Source organism: Sebastes umbrosus, chromosome 6, assembly GCF_015220745.1.
Source record: "Sebastes umbrosus isolate fSebUmb1 chromosome 6, fSebUmb1.pri, whole genome shotgun sequence".
NCBI lineage: Eukaryota > Metazoa > Chordata > Actinopteri > Perciformes > Sebastidae > Sebastes > Sebastes umbrosus.
Window position 1 is genome coordinate 3925929 of NC_051274.1, and position 18214 is coordinate 3944142.

Here is an 18214-nt window from a genome sequence, read left to right on the forward strand (position 1 = left end):
CACTACTTTGTACTGAAAATTCACGAAGGATGGATGGATGAAGTCATGGAGATATGATAAATATACACTTGCGTTGTTGCCACTAATCAACAAGTTGGTCCTCCATTTCTGCGCTGGTTGGTTGTCCCTGTCGTCTTTCCGCTTCAGTCAGCTGGGTTCTCAATTGGCTATCGTTCTTTCCCACGTGACTGCATCATCGGCTGTCCTCGGGGTTACAGGATATCCGATCGTAAATATTGAACACGTTTAATATTTATGATTTGAAATCCGTGGGGCCAGGATGGACTTCCAAGCCAATTGGGGGATGTAAAAAACACTCCTAACATACCTCACACCACAGGAATATCTGGAAAGATAATCTTTAGAACCATCAAAAATCGGGGCTTTGCTAACGATTGTCGGGAGGGGGGGGGGGGAATCAGGCCCAAAAAATCTTCTTGATTCTTGCGTAGTGTGTGCCCGGCATTAGGCAAAGAAATCACACAGGCCTTTGCAGATATTAACACTGGTCATAGCTAAAGCCTTCATGCATGATTTCATGACTCCATATTGTGTGTATGCGGGGCCCTAAATGGCAGCTTTGTTTCAATTTCCATCAGAGGCTCTGATTGCAGCCATAACCTCTCAACGAGCATCCGAGGAGAACGCTAACCTCTCTGTTTGTTAGCTCCCAAACGTGCACCTCATTTGACAAACTGCTCACAGCAGCATTTTCACCAAACATGATGGTAATCAGGCAACGTGTGTTTCTCTTGCCATGCTTTTCGCTTTTGTCCTGCACCTGTAAGGAGATTTCAGATGTGCAACAAACCCTGGCTTTCCTGAGGAGAATGGAGTGAGTGTGTGCAGGACCGTAAACATGATTCACCGCGGGGGTCTGATCAAATCTCTGCTGCAGCATGGCAAGGAGGGGTTTCTTTATCCTGGCCAAAGGAGAACTACAAAGCCAACAAAAGTCTCTCTTGTGCTTGCAGTGGAAGGTTAAAGTGGACGGATGCTTTGTATTGTGTCCTGTATTTCTACCTGTGAATGCAAGCATCGTCTTTACATGGTTGGTTAGTCCAGTAAAGAACGCTTTATCAAAGGGTAGAGCTTCAGCTAGCCTTCCTAACTCACCTATGCTTCGGCAGCCTCTAATAAGGTAAAGTGTTTAGATGCGGCGGCCTTTCACCAACTGCTGATCTCAATAATATGGAGTGTGTTGTGTTTAGAGTACGCCTGCAGATTCACCATCTGTTTCATATCTGCCACTCTGTTGAAAGCATTAAATAGGCTGATTATAGACATTACCAGTAAGTGCCACCCATTGTGACAACAGATGTAAATCGCTCTAGCAATGGCGTCGTAAAATGGTTCCGTTTGTGTCGGCTAAAATCAAATGATTCAGCGTCCCCTTCTTTCTTTCGGAAAAATCCATTTTATTCTGCAATTGGACGTCTGTGAATACGGCAACTCGCATGTTATTATTTGGAGCATTCATCGAACAAACAGGTGAGGAATAAAAAGCAGAAAACAATACATAAGCTGTTATTAAAACCACTGACTATGAAGCAGAATACCTTCCATTTTGACTTTCAAAATCAATGAAATCACTCGAGAGGGGAAAAAACACACACGCCATAGTGTGTATCTCCATCCTTTCATTTGGGAACATTGATTCAGCCACCTATCCCTTTCCAGACACCGCAAGCTAATTAGCCCCTCAAAGTACAGCAGGAGAGAAGTATCCGACAATTAACTCCAGCACTGTGCTCCTATGGCATTTAGTTTTCAACGTGTTCCATTGTTAGGTATTGACCAAATGCCACATGGGCATCGATCCCCCTCGACCATTTGCGTGCCTCTGATTCTCATCTCATAAGGCTGGTTATATCGTGTTTACAGTCAAAACTCTTGCAACGCCTGCTGTTTGTAAGGGCAGATGAAATGATGATGTGCTAGCACTGCTAACATTAAGCGTCCTCTCCGACATTGCAGAAGACCCCCATGATGCCACCTCTATTTATTGGTAATGAGGGAATCGACTATCACACAGGCGCTGTCAAATAAAGTGGTTTGTTGGCAGACAGTTCATCGCATCAACAACTTAAAGCGGCAGTAGGCAAAATGTATTTTGGCATCATTGGGCAAAAATTCCATAGTAACCTTTCAGCATATATCAATTCAAGTGTTCTGAGAGAAAACAAGACTTCTGCACCTCCTCATGGCTCCGTTTTCAGGCCCATGACGGGAAGCTTTGGCAAATCACGGGTCATTTCAGAGAGAGAGCGTTCCTATTGGCTGTTCATTCAACGGAGGCAGCTGTCAATCACTCGCAAACTCCGATTAAACGGTCAAACTAGGCCGCGCTGATTAAATATGAATTAATATTCTGTTACTGTAATGTCTATTTTTCACTTAAAATGTTTTCAGAAACATCTTGTAGTGTACTGTTTAGCTGTAAAATGAGAAAGTTTGCTCCAGCTGGTGGACGGTGCTTGGTATTTCCTCAACTGAACTCAACATGGCGGCCGGGCCACAAACTATATAACTTATATCTTTTTGTATCATATAAACCTATGTCCAAACCATGTGCCAACTTTGTTGCTTTTATTGCAAAATGCACAATTGTATAAAATCACTATCATAACTCGTATAAATCACCTGGGTCGCTCGCATATGTGCGCTCGCGTGTGGCTACGCTGTTCAGACAAGACTCCAACACAAACTACACGGAAGCACCAAAACTGCAAAGTTGTATCTAGTGAAGCCCGTCTGTTAAACAGTGTTGGCTGCGGTCGGAGGACGTGGGGGAGACCGTAGCTTTGATCTCAAGGACCGGAGTCTCTGCTGTACTCTGCTCCTCTGGCTGCCTGCTTGCCTTCACTCAGCTCGCTCCACCTCACGTGCATGCGCGCACACTGCACACTGCAGAAGACTTCGGAGCTCTGAGAATATCTAGTGAATGTACAGTGGACGTTTCTGCAGAAGTAAATGCTGCAGCTCCTCCAGACCAACAGAGGTTTCCCGTGTCTTGTGAAGTGACGGGGCTTCGCAGTAAGAAACGTTATCGTCTCTGACCGGGTGCCGGTGTCTTCCTCCGGCCGCGGTCGGGAGGCTGAAGTAGGAAAAGCCAACACTAGGATCAGCATTGATTCATGGAGAGACCTTCGTCTGGTCAGCTAACATTACTGCCAAGCAGCTGAAATATAGAGTGATATTGTGGTTTTAGCTGACGTGTGTCGCTTCACTGTTTTGAACGATGCTCGTTCATTTCTATGTAGAGCGAGCTAGCGCGAGCCCGACGCTGACTTTCGTTGACTTAACGGCCACAGGTGTCGCTGTTAACAAGCATTTCTGATTCTTACAAACAGTCCCTTTAATCGCCCCGCTATAACTAACACTAACAACCACGATCACGCTAAGCGGTCCTACGACGGTGGTCATCAACTTGGTAAATCAACCCAGGGTTTCTCAATCTGGCTACGAGCGCCTACACATGAAAGGGGGCGGCGTTTGCAGCATGTGACCAATCACAAACATGTACAAGTCTACTGTCAACCGAGCGGCACATTTTACAAACCAAGAGCAGATTAAGCAAATAATCCAGACTAAAAGTAACACAGTTGAAGCTGCCAAATGCAGGAAGGACAGCTGGCAAAAGAAAAAAATGCTGATGTGTGATTGCACAAACAGACTTATTAAATTAATGGAATACTCAAAAGTCAGATATAGTCGTCTTGATGGGGCAGTGATATATAAATAGCTTTCAAAATAGAATGGATGAATACAAAACACTTCATTATGCTCTTGGGTAATGATGTGGTGTGTGTGACTATTTCAGCCTTCTTTCAGCTGCGTCCCCGACTCCGGCGGTGTGAAACGGACTTGGGAGCAAATAAAAAAAATACATATAAACACATTATTCAAAGCGGTAAACGCCTACAGCATAAACCCAGCTGTCTTCGCTGCATTCTTCTGTTTGAACTGTGTTGCTTTTAGCCAGAATTATGACTTTAACGTCTTCGTCTTTGTGTAATATTATCATACGATCGGCGCACTGAGCTTTGATTGGTCAGTAGGCGGTGCTTTTATACCAGTTGGTCTGTTATCTCGAACATAACCCGCAGGTTAGGTGTGCAGCATGAGTTACCATGGCGATCTAACACAGTAAGAAGTGAACCACCGTCGTTGGACGGAAAACCCTGAAGGGTTAACCCTGAAGTTACCTTGCTAACCCCAGATCCTGCTTTGTAGTACAGGCCTCAGATGTGGTGGGGTTTTTCCATCTAGCATGTAATCACAGCTGCAAATTTGTCTACACCTGTACACAGAGATGACCACCAGCCCTCATTTAAACACTCACATAGCTATATACTGTCTGTCTCTCTGCCTTTACTATGTTGTTACGCACAGTGCACATGCTCAATCTGTCTTTTGCTACTATGACATACACACACACAGATGCACATAAACAACTCACAGCCAATTATTCTCTCTTTAATTATTTTGCATGCTGCCCTTTATGGTGATTACCATGACCTTTCCCTCCAGAGCTTCTCCTCCACTCTGCGTCTGCCAGCCCACCATCTTGGAGGCTTTTAGCCCCCCATGTTTCAACCACACTCCCAGAAAGCCGACCCCCATAATCGACCAGGCGAAAGACTGAGACCAATTAAAAGTATTTTACCCAGCACTTAAGGTTGACAGGAGCTGGCGCACTCAGCTCACCAAATGCCATTTTAACAGCAAATTCATGAATGTGTAATTGTTGGCCCTAATGAACCTGATGGTTTGAGTGTTGTAATAGAGGGACTCCCCACCTGGGCCATCATCACACACACACACGCACGCGCACGCACGCACGCACGCACACACACACACACACACACACACACACACACACACACACACACGAGACAGCCATTTCTGCTGTTTTTATTCATTAGACCTTATTATCCGGCTAGCAGGGGAATCAAACTAATGTCTAATTTGTTTTCAAGATCCTTAAACCAGGTTTAGATTGCTATTTCTCTCCAGAAGAGAACTGTATATATAGAGAGAAAAAATACTAACACAATGTAAAAATATGACCTTATGCACAGAAATACATTGTTACTGTGTTTTTAGCTCTTTTAGCTCCATTCTTGTATTCTCGCGTGGCACATATGCAATTCACAATGATAGCGATAATTATTTAGTAGTAGTACAGTAAATGAGAGTCTGAGTACTTATTATTATTATTATTATTAGTAGAAGTACTTTTTGTCTATTTTTATTCTTCTGTGTTGCGTTTTTTGGAAGCAAATGCCTAACACACTTGTATTGGCTAATAAAACTGATTCTGTAGTATTGTAATCTCAGAAGGTGGCTCATTTTGGTCACTATTTCCATAAAAAAAAGAAAAAAAGAAAAAGAAAATAACAAAAACAAAAGCTTTATTTTGTAAATTCAAATATAAACTTCAAAGTTCTCTATCTAGCTATTAACATCTGATTACACAAATGTGTTCACCATCACATACAACCCCTCAGTGTACTCTCAATCCAGTATTTACAACTTCCAATTCCATAGTTAACATGCTCTTTTGCCTTGATAGGGATGCTCAGTTATTACTGTAGGTTGTAGCTAGTTAGCCAGACACTATTGCAGCCTACATTGTGACTGGCCGTTGTTCTGACGGCCCATTATTGCAAAACCCCAATAGTCTGGAAAATGTCCCATTGGACCGAAAGCCCATTTGTCCGACAGCCTATTCCAAAGACAAATGACCATTGTTCCTAAGGCCCATTGCTCCAAAAATCTCCATACAGAATAATCTCACATCACATTTTATGTTTTGTTCATGGGAGAAGTTAGCCTTCTTTCTGCCAGAAGTCTCCTTAGGTTTAGGTAACAAAACTTCTTGGTCAGGTTTAGGAAAAGATCATGGTTTGGGTTAAAATAGACACTTTCTGACAGAAAGCCCAGAAGATTAACTTTTCCCATGTGCAAAAAATACTGCAACCGGGGAGGTCCAATGACTGACTGACGTTGCCCAATGATTAGCCATTTGCTTCTCTTTGTTGCAATAGGCCTTTGGAACAATGGACATTGTTGTTTTCAATGTTTTCGGGATAACGGGCTGTCGGACAAATGGGCTTTTGGTCCAATGGGACATTTTTCAGACTGTTGTTGTATCGGAATAATGAGCCATCAGAACAATGGCATGGCGCCGCCTGCGCAGACAAACACAGATTCCTTATACTTTTGCTTGTGTGTTTTTGGTTTTGGTATTGCTGTTCTTACAGCCTCACGCATGTTGCTTCAACATGTGGAGAAATCCAAAGCTTGACAGGCCTGACATGCCTTGTTTTGGTTGCTAAACTATGTTTTGACAATCAATGCATGGGGAGGGATTTACTCAACGATGAATTGACAGATTTTTTACCCCTAACAGAGTCCTTAAAGTAAAAACAAAAATAAAATGGTGAGTTTTAGATATTTGATAAGGGATATGGTTGAAACAAGTTCCCCAGAACTTGCGAGGATGAATTCTTGGGCAGTAAAGGTCCCTGGCCACTCATGAAGAAGTTTATTTGTTAGAATGAGGCATGATTTTTTGTTTGACTTTTGTCTGTTAAGATGTTTCTGAATTACATCATTTTTAATGCAAAAACTTTGTTATTTAAAAAAAAAAAATGTTTTTTTGCAAATAGATTTATAAAAATAAATAAAAAAGTTAAAATAAATAAAAAGCTCTGACAAATATTACAAATAATTCTTGGTATCCCCAAACCACAAATTCCTGGGAATGATTGTGTTGTTTAATGTGCAAAAAATTAACATAGTTATTAGTCTTACCAGAAGGGCCAAAGCAAATTAACATACAACCCTCCCACTAGAACTCACATGAGTGACAAAGGTCACAGCTCCTGCATATGTTTGTAATAGAGTTGGAAGACGGTTAAACTCACTCCCATGGTGGAAATTCTAAATGCCACCTAATTTACGAGCACATTCAAATTAGCTTGAACACTGGTGTGGTGATCGATCATGCTGCCAGGTACAGGACAACCCCAGTGAAAAAGCAAATGCTGTGTAAAGTCTTCATGAACATAGAAAATACAGTTTTCGTGCACATGCAATGTATTTTTCATCTCCTTTCTATTATTTATTATGAAAGCTTCTTTTTTATTCTTCAAAAACATGATGCCTGTGAATAAAAGGGATCGGCTGTGCATCGAGAGAGTCCATGTCCGCCTTTCTTTCTCTCTGTTCAGCTGTGTGTTGTCCCTTCCTGGGGTTATTACACGGACCTCCACCAGGCTTTGTTTGGCCTTCCACAAGGCTCCAGCGGGACCTAATGACTTTCATTATCAGATGGGGGAATTTAATTTGAGCTGCACCGCTGTCAGAGATGAGTAGCCCGATAGGGAGCCACGCAGGAGAAAATAAAAGAGTGAGTAATTACTCTTTAGGGGTGTGGGTGGGGGTGGGTGCAGTTTGTGGGTGACGAGAGCACAGCGGGTTGAGACACCGAGAGAAAGAGCGGGAGAGGGAAAAAGACACCAAGCGTGGTTTATGAAAGAAATCAATGGTGAGTTGCCACCGTCAGGTTATGAGATTTGAGTTGGGATCCGTTTCCTCATTGTGACCGGAGCAATGGTCCGCGTTATTATCCGCGAGGCTGCTAGACGGGTTAGCAAACAAAAGGGAAAGCCGGGTGAGCGCGAGGAGCTGTTTGCAAGGACACAAGAGCGAGGCCAGATTAGTAATGTGTGATTAGGAAGCTATTCAGTTGCAGAATTACTGCCTTCTACCTCTCGAACAAACAAGACTGACGACAGAAATGCTGGCAGAAGATAAATATTCATCAACTTCATTTCAATTTCCCCCACAGTTTGATGCATAAAAGCTACGGCTGTATGTACAAATACTTTTGCTAAATCTACAAGATAAAATAACAGTTGATTGCAATAGATGCAGATAAAAGTGCCGTCTTTGCTATGAGGCTCACAGACAAAGCAGATGTTGTGACATTGTCTTTCTCGTCTCACTCACGGCTCACTTTGGCAGCAGAAAAGTGACACCATAGCGGCAACCTTGATGAAGACAAGAAGCCTGTAGTAAATGGAAATCTCTCTGAGGTGTGCCATTGCCAGCTCCGCTCTCTGCTCTTCCAGCATTTGTAAATCTCCCATCTGTCTCCACAGGTCTCTCCAATAGCAAGAAGCCTGCTCTGCTGCAAAGCATCAGTGTGGTAGCTTGTGCTTATCAGCCAAGTATCAGATGGCTGCCAAACAACATGGGATGAAGGAAGCTTATAGTGTACAGCTTGTCGCAGCACATACGGACATGAGCTACTGTTAAAATCAAACTGAAATTATTATCATTATTGTCATTATATCATTGATGTTTGTTTTGACATGTACTTATTTGGTCATAATTGTAATTACCAACAAGAATAAACGTATTTTTTTTATTCATTATTCCTCCACGATAGCGCCCCCCTACATTAGTGTCTACAATTAGTGCTAACGCTAGCAAGCTAGGCTAACTAGCTAGGCTAACTAGCGTCCACTTTTTGAGTGGAATACAGACTTAACAGCAGAAAACAGTGCTACAGGAGTGAGTCCTAAAACCCGGAAATGAGTTAGTATTTTAGCACTTCTGGTTCCCTCGTCTGGAAGTCAATGGGTTTTTCAAAACGGGTTTTTAGTTAGATGTCGGAAAAAAGGTCTGTGGCTAACACAAGCTTAAGAGAATTTAAATAAATAAATACCCCAAAGATTTTTGAAGCCGTAATGTGTCTTAAAAAAGCCGGTGGCTAAGTGGCTAAATGAGACTACTACACATCATCACGACGACTATACAGCCTCGTTGTGTATACTTGGGTTGACGCGACCGTGGTGTAGTTTGTTTATAGCCTAATGTTAGCTTTTTACCTCTGGTGATTGCATTTACTTTTTTAAAATCATAAAAGTGGTGTTCATTTGTGGATATTATCTTGCTGAACAAAACGTATCGTAAACGTGTGTGTGCCACAGAGTTTATTTTCTGCAATATTCCAAAACCAAATGGAAAAATCCCATTACCTTTTGTCGACGGAACCCAGGGCGATGCTAACTTCCTGGTTGGCCTACAAAAAAATGTTGCACTCCATAGGGCACGGGAATATCACGTCATCAACAGCAAATCGGCCATTTTTAAAGGATAAACGGTAAGAGTGCCATCCGCTAGCTGTTTACTGAAAATGTCAAAATCTATCACAAAACACTGTACAGTGAATAAGACAAATTGTTTACTGTATATAGCATACAGTCAGACACAAAGGTAGGCTACCATTATGGGGTTCATTTAGCAAGATACGGTAGATTAGATATGCAGTATTAGCTGACATTTTGTTAGTATTCCGTAGCATAATATTATCTAGTTTATCTTTGTCCGGACGATTGTGTAGTTGGCACTTGGCTTGTAGATCTTAATGTCATATACCTACCCATGTGTAAATCGGACATCAGCTTCCACAGAATTATATATTTTTTTAACTGCTGACAGGTGTTCACTAACGTCAAAACACATCAAGGATGTGGGTGGCAAAGCTGTCAAGGTCCTCCTATTTATGAAGATCGATATAATAAACTAACTTCAATTTTGTAATATCTCCCCCCTTTGCCTCTGTCAGCTTCTCTTTATATGTGTATTTGTCTTTCGCACATACTTTATACATTTCTGATGATGAACGATTGACAGATGACAGATAAATAGACCGGTGACAGATAATGATAGTCTTCCGTAGCTCTGTACGTTACCCTCAAAAAATGGAGTGAATATATAATTTATAAATTAGTTCAAATTTCTTCACACAAAAAGACACTGTAAATAATACTGAAAAAAAGATTCTTGAACGTAGATATCAAGCATTGATTAATTATATCAAAGCCAAGGAAACAGTCATTATCTACCAATTTCTGGTCAAAATCAGCCTTTTCTGGTGTGCTCGACAATCAATACAAAGCACAATATTGGTATTTTTTTGCATCATTGGTTGTACTTTGAAACACCTCAAAGCCACGACAGCTTTGTTTTGTCAGGATAGATTTCAAACTGTGATTTCCCTGTTCTTTATGAACAACAACAGTCACTGTGATAAGATGTTCTTGCTCGAGAATAAAATTGAGATTGAAGCTCAAATATGTGAATTTTCACCTTTGCAGTGCAGTGTTGGTTCCACCCCCTCCCCCCTCCCCCTCAGCTGGTCAAGCTCCTGCTTCAACACTTGTCACTCATCTTGATGAGCTGTCTACCTTGAACCGCCATTTAGCCTGAGGCTGAGGAAACCAGTATGTGTAAATCCAGCACAGGCACAGAAGAAGCTGACAGCGAATGTGCAATTATAAAGCCAGAAGCTACTGCTGGGAGATTTACCCATGAACCTAAATTATTTATCGTCATTTTAATGTGAAAATTCCTTACTAAAATTTTATTCCTACCAATAGAAGTATCCCACTTTTCCTCCATCTCCAGATGTTCATATGGTAATAACTTCATTTATATGGCCAGCAGAGAGCAGCATTGCTATCTGTTTGAGACTCTTTGAATGGAGAAATTTGAATCAAAGATCCTCTTACACTGTCTGTTACCTGCTACTGAGTCAGTAGTGGTGTTGCTGGATGGGGGGATGTGGGGTGGGGGCGGGTGTCTGAATGAGGAGTACTGGAGGAGAAAAAAGAGCGACAGGAGGGTGGATGACACAGAGACGGAGAATAAAGCAACAGTGACTGACAGATGGGCAAGATGGGAGAAACTTAAACACTGTAATTCTCTGCAGATCTGATGGGAGTCAGAAGATTAAAATTAAAATGCCTGATTTAATTTGTGTTACATTCACAGTCACTGTGTTTCATTATCAGTGTGTTATATCCCCTAGTACGGAAGCTATCACCATCATCAGCCTCTTCACATATCAGCACATCCTTCACATCACATTTCAGTCTTTAATGATGATAAAAAGAAATTACTCATGCTTGCATTAAAACCTAAAAATGATAAAGTTATGTTAACTTATACTGAGCTGTGTATACTTCCACTGTATTTTCTTGATCGACTCGCTATGAGAACATTAAAGGGACTGTATATAACTTTTTACACGTATAAATTCTTCTTACAGAGAATCCCATTAAATGACAACTTCTTGTCATGAAAACTTCTGTAAGCTGTGTGCATAAGTATAATACTATTAGTGATAATAAAAGTAATAATACCATAATCATACTATTGAGAAGAATCTCATTATGTAGAATTTCAATCTTTTTATCAAAACAAGATCTGTGGTGCCACAGATGCTCGGAAAAATGTTCTCTGCATTTAATTTACTTCTCTATCCACCTCCTCCTCCAACCTCTACTCTGCTCACTCCAGACATTCGCCTCATACTTTACCGATACGGTTTTGGCCATCAGTATTCAGATCTCTGAGCCTGACCAACTCATCCTGCAGCCACCAGCTAAAAGCACCTCTCTCACCTTATTCTCCCCTCTGACTGAGGACGAAGTCTCCAAGCTTCTGCTGGACTCTCGGCCCACTACCGATCCGCTGGACCCAATACCATCAGACCTTCTACAGACCATTTCCCCTACACTTAACGCTGCCGTCACGCACATCCTCAACTCCTCGCTGTCAATGGTTGTGTTCCCCACTGCATTCAAGCAAGCTCGGGTCACCCCACTGCTCAAAAAACCCAACCGAGGTCAAAAACTACAGATCGGTTTCACTTCTACCCTTCCTGTCAAAAATACTTGAGCGTACAGTCTTTAATCGAGTCTCTGATTTCCTGTCCAAGAACAATCTATTCAACCCAAATCAGTCTGGCTTTAAGCGGGGCCACTCTACCGAGACTGCACTGCTGTTGGTAACAGAATCTCTGCGTTTGTCGAGAGCTGCTGGCCAGTCCTCAGCTCTATTGCTGTTAGATCTGTCAGCTGCCTTTGACACAGTGAACCACCAAATCCTCCTCTCCACACTCTCTAAGCTTGGTATCTCAGGATCTGCCCTCCACTGGTTCATGTCCTACCTCTCAGGGAGATCTTTTAGAGTATCTTGAAAGGGAGAAGTGTCCAAACCACACTGCTTATCCACAGGGCTGCCTCAAGGGTCAGTGCTCGGTTCCCTTCTCTTCTCAATATACACCACCTCACTTGGTACAATCATCCGCTCCCATGGTTTCTCATACCACTGCTATGCGGATGATACCCAACTCTTCCTATCATTACCGCCAGATGACACTACAGTCTCGGCACAGATTACGTCATGCCTTGCCGATATCTCTAAATAGATGAAAGAACAGCTCAACCTATCTAAGACTGAGTTCCTTGTCATCCCAGCCAGCCCATCTATACAACCACAGATCAATATCCAGCTGAGACCAACCAAACTCAAACCCACAAAGTCTTCCCGGAATCTGGGTGTCATGATTGACGACCAGCTAACCTTTAAGGTTCACGTGGCCTCAATTGCTCGGTCGTGTCGATTGTCCTGTACAACATCAAGAAAATCAGACCCTACCTGTTAGGTAGGGTCTGATTTTCATGCAACTATACTTCTGGTACAGGCTCTTGTAACGCATTGTCACTCCGCTGTTCATATCTCTCAACTGGCTCCCAGTTGCCGCTCGCATCAAATTCAAAACTCTGTTGCTCGCTTACAAAACAGCAACAAAAACAGCTCCCGCCTAAATGAACTCCCTCATCCAGGTCTGCACTCCCTCCCGCTCACTACGCTCTGCCAATGAAAGGCGCCTGGTACTCCCATCACAACAGGGCCCTAAGTTGCTAGCTAGACTCTTCGCCACTGTAGTCCCCCTGTGGTGGAATGAGTTACTGAACTCCACTCGATCCACAGAGTCCCTTTCCACATTTAAGAAAAAGCTAACCTAATGACATTGATAATGATGATTTTGATGATATTGAGGATGTTGCTGATGTTGATTAGGATATTCATGATGATGATGACATTGATGGCGTTGTTGATAATGATAATGATGACGATGACAAAATAAAAAATAAAAAATCTGCTTCTATCCACCTTGTGCATTGCCTCTATGCACTTCCTGTCGGCACCTGTGTCCGATCAGACTTGAAACTGTTGTTGGCTCTTACTCACGTTGTTCCCTCCTATCTAGATCCTTGCTTGTGTTGTACGAACTCTCAGAATGTATGTCGCTTTGGACAAAAGTGTCTGTTGAATGAAATTGTAGAATTGTGGAATCTCCATTATCTTCATGAATCCATACACACAAAAGAATGAAAACTCTCATGTGGATTCAACATGTCCTTCGATTCCATGAAAAGAGTATGTGGCTCTAATAACTTCCATAGTCAGATTGTTCAGCAAATTGGCTCTGTGTGAGTATTGCACATCAATAGGAAAAACATTACGAACTGCCTGAATTAGGGCTGATTCTCCCTCGCACCTTATGAAAAACAAAAAGTGGGCAACAAATTGATGTGTCCTCTTTTGAACTAAGAAGTATTGGCTGCGCATTTATTTTCAGCAGCTGTGTAACCATGGTGGGGTGCTGAGCATGCTAATACTGAGCCAGTATTATATCTTAACTGACTTGGTGCACACTCATATTCATGCATGTTTGAGCAGTTTATCCCACCAGCTGAGGATTGAGTGGCTTGTGTGAATTTTGATAAGACACACCAAAAGACAGTGAGACCATCAGAATTTTATAGAACAAAAAAACAAGTTCAACATGTTGAACTGTATAATAGAGGTCTTCACCTGTAGAAAACCTACCCCAAACCCAATATGCATAAATACATTTTAATGATCCAAAAGTGACCCAGGAATGATTCAGCCCAGTGTCCAAAGGAATTATGTCCATATTAGACGATTCCGTTCCTCACGATTTACGTCCAGTGCCAACATCCAGTGCCAATGCAGGAAGTTGTGTGCCCTAAATGTAACAAGGCAGAGCATAAAGTTACTCGGCCCTCTCCATTGTTTTCAATATAAACCAACACATTCTCACTCCCAGTTTGTCAAATACCGACGCTTGAAGCAGGTGACTTAGTATTAATAGTGTGAGAGTCCACTCAGGGTGGGCTGGAAGGGTGGTGGATGGGTCAAACAAACACAAGACTTAAAAAAAAAAAGATCGGTGTTTGTGTGAAACTAAAAGGAACGCTGACTTATTTTGTCACGTCAGTCTTTAGTCACGTGTCTTGTTGGTATCGTCAGTCCCGTGAGTCACGCTAGTCAGTGAAGTTAACGTCAACCACGACCGTTTCCTAACCCTAATTAAGTGGTTGTGTTGCCTAAACCTAACTTCCTGTGAAAACAGAAGTTTATTTTGAAAGGACACTATGCATGTAACGAGTGTATATTGACACGCCGTCCCTGGTCCGTCCAAAAGTAACGCAAGAGGGGTACCCCGTGTGTCGGTCTCCAATGCCAGCGGGCACTGACCAAGCAGCGGTATTTGACGAGTTGGGAGTGAGAATGTGTTGCCCCAACCCAACCAATTGGACTGAATGTAGTCTGCAACCAGCCTGACTCGGGTCCCAGGTTTAGTCTTGGTTACTTGGAACTGGATGAAGACCTACTGTGTGGGTATGAGGAGACAGATGTCATGCTTCCAAAGCCTAATATAATAATCGTATCCTAATTTTCCACGATTACTTCAAATGGTCTGGTCCGGTACTAACAGCCGAGCAGGTCACTTACTGTATGGCAGGAAGCAGACACACGTCCATCATTCTCTGATAAAGTGAGAAAGAAAGAACTGTACATGTACAAGACTACTTTTCTTTCCTTTTTTCTGTGGCATAAAAATGCGTTTTCTCCACTTTTTACACCCCGCATTTTAGAATCTGGCTGCTGAACTGAGGGTCACTGCAGATAACACTGTGATGCGTAATGTGAATGCAGAAAAGTTGTCATTCATTGCACACTGCGCGCTATAATATGACCTTGTTTGAGAGTTGTGTGAAACAGAGATCAACAGTGCAACAGAGGCAACCCAGACTCCAGACTAGACATCACGTCAAACCTCATTTTGACTTTCCTTTTTTTCTTCTTCCCTCTTCTCCTTGTCTACTTATTTATTCCAATCTCAGAACACCATGTTCCCAGAGAATATTTCACTTGAATATTTCACTACATGCTCTCTCTCTCCCATAGCCTCCCCCCCCCACCCCCTTGTCTCACTCTCTGTCTGCACGTTATAATACTTATTTATTTCAGGAATAATTTTTTGGCGAATTACAGCAAAATGGCTACAGCTGTAATCAGAGGATAAGTAGCAGCCGACATGGCAGGTGTTTAAGGCAAGATAAGGCGAGAACCATTGTGAGACCGTGCCTCACTTCCATTTAAATGTTTTGGGGCTTCGACTTCCTTTTTTGATTTGTTACCTACAGCTTCCCTGTGAGCTGTCAGGAGGGAGATAGCGAGAGTTTCTCCTTAATGTGGTTTCTTGGGCTACCGTGTTTGCCCCGTCCTTCAGATGTTAGGGGTTAGATTTTGGGCATGCCTGCGCGGTGGGACTCAGATGAGTGCACGTTATCGGCGGAGTTCATTATTATAACACAAGGAATCCTGTTTTTAACCATGTCTGTTCTCTCAACTTCAAAAGCGATAGGAAGAACAGGTTGCTGCATATGTGCGCATGCACGTGTAAAGAGGGCGGGGTGTGTAACAGACCATGCCCACACTGGTGCATCTGTACACAGACTCATAGATATATATTACACATACAATGACACACAAAAGCACACGCTCACATGTGTCTCACAGGAGGCAGTTGTTAATTATATCACTGTGCTGTTTTGTTCCTCCAAGTCCTCCAGAGAAGCTAAAGCCAATGCGTTCATGTTTGATTTTTGGCTCCAGCACTCACAGAGAGAAAACTGTTTCCACCATGCCCTTAGTCCCCCGTTATTAAGCCAATAAAGAAGCATACAATGCTATGTGAGTGTGTGATTGTTGAGGGCGGTGGTGGTGGTGGGGGGTTCCTCTGCTGTAGCTGCGACTGCATAGCGGTCTCATTTTTATTAGCTCCCAAGACACAATGGATGCCAAGAGAAAACACCAGAGCCTGCACTGTCCTCCTTGCTTCCTTTCTTCTAAATTAAAGTAATATCTCATTGCCGTACAATAGACTAGCTGTCTAACAGCTGGGAAATGGAGAAGGATGATAGTGATGCCTGCCACCACTGAAAAGATGTGTCTGCTTCTGTTTCAAGACATTTGTGGAAGAGAGCGAACATGGAGATTCGTGGGGAGGTGGAGGGCTGTGAGGCCTGAATTATTGTTGCTGGATGATATAGCCATAATTACTTAGTGTTTCTCTGATAACGTTATCTGTAGGAATTGATTATTAGAAGCATGCATCTTAACTTGGTAGCTGGGACCAACTCCAAGTTACATCTTTCCCTACTAGCAGCATTCTTCCTCTTCAACACCTTAAATCCTAGAGGAACAAGACTAGGGACCCTATTTAAACGATCTATAGCACATGGTTTAAAGTGCATGGCGCAAGTGCATTTAGGGCGTGTCCAACTCCATCTTTGTGAGTTAAACGGCACATAATCTGGGCGCAAAGTAAGGTTCAAGGGGCTTTATTTAGTCTCTTGATTAATCATAGGTGTGTTTTGGGTGTAACAGGAATTAAACCAATGAGAGTGTCATCTCCCATTTCATTTAAAAGTCAGGTGCACCTGCACCGGGCGCATTTTTCTGCTGAAGAAAAATGGATCTGCTCGTGCATAAAGTGAATGTGCGCGAGCAGATGTACAGTATGTGGTGCTTGGCCAGTGGACCCTCTGCCTCCACCGTCTCCCAATCGTCTGTCCCATCAACTCCATTTGACTGCATATGAGCAAATGCACCGATAATCTATTTAACCAGTGCAGGTGGCATGGGGCGGGGGGGCAAAATTCAATATAGGATAATAAGCACTAGACCAAATATGATGAACATGTATTGATAAATAATGAAAACTGTATTACTTTCCGATGCAATCCACAGGGGGGGCTCGGACCGGCTGAGCGGAATCCTCCGGAGATGCATTACGCACTAGCTTATAGTCGGGCACTGCCGGAGAGACGCGGATTCGTCAGCCTCAAAACGCCGCCGTTAAGGGGGAGAGGGCCCGCAAACTTTGAAGTAGCCTACGTGTACACTCGCACACACAAGAGTGATGAGGAGCCAGTGACCGAAGGAGCGCTGAGAGCACACTGCAGGTTGAGCAATACAGAACTCCTGAGAGCCTTACTTCATTATATTCATTAGATTGTGAATTAACACCTACCACCTGAATTTAGTGTTTTTCTTAACATAAATAAAAACATTGTTCTAGCGCCGACACTGTACTTAACTGAGGAGGAGGAGAGCTGCTGCTGCATCCCTGTGTGTGTGTAACAAGCAGAGTGTGTGCGTGATGTGAACCTGCCTGTGTAGACACATCTTACTATCTGAATAATGTACTCTTTAAATAGCAGGGAAATACTTCGCCAGACTTTAGACCGGGGTTTACGTTGGTCAATGGCGCAATCGCTTTCTGCTGCTTCAATATAGCAATGCGCCACCTGACCACACCTCATTTTAAGACCTTCGCGCCTGTGGGCGGACAGATGGGCGCAAGTACATTTGCTACTTACACAACATGGGTCACGCTGGGCCTGAAAATGTCAACTGCATCGGTCTGAAACTAGCAATGACAGTTACAATGTGTTCTGCGCCTGGTATAAGATAGAGACTACAGCCACGCTACCACTCTATGGATGTACAGTGGCTGACAATGGTAACAACTGACAATGCTGATATTTAGCAGGTATAATGTTTACCATGTGCACCATCGTAGTTTAACGCGATAGCATGCTAATATTTGCAGTCAAGGCTAATTGGAATGTCTTTAGTTTCGCAGTTAATCTAATATTCAAGTATTCATATCAAGGACTGGACAAATACACATTTTGACCTGATGATGGCTCTAGATGAAAAATCCTGGGATCACCAGTTCTAATTAATCTGCTGAGAAATCATGTCTATATCAAAGTTTATGTACTTTTTCATATAAAAAACACACTTTTTTCTGCTTTATTAGTCAACGCTTAGGTCAACGAAATCAAAGTTTATGGCCATTCATCCAATAGTTGTTGAGATACTTCAGTCTGGACAGATATGGGAGAACAACCAACCATCATCTCCATTCTTCCTTGTATTATTTACAAAATGAATAATT

General features: G+C 42.6%; 1 long non-coding RNA gene across 1 annotated transcript; it reads right to left on the minus strand.

Annotated features, from left to right (window-relative positions):
- Window positions 1–17443, minus strand: LOC119490146. The gene is made up of 3 exons (XR_005207338.1): window positions 17433–17443; window positions 4001–4002; window positions 1–113 (listed from the first exon to the last, which is right to left on the minus strand). It is a non-coding gene; the product is annotated as an uncharacterized LOC119490146 (long non-coding RNA).
- Between the last annotated feature and the right edge of the window lie 771 nt (window positions 17444–18214).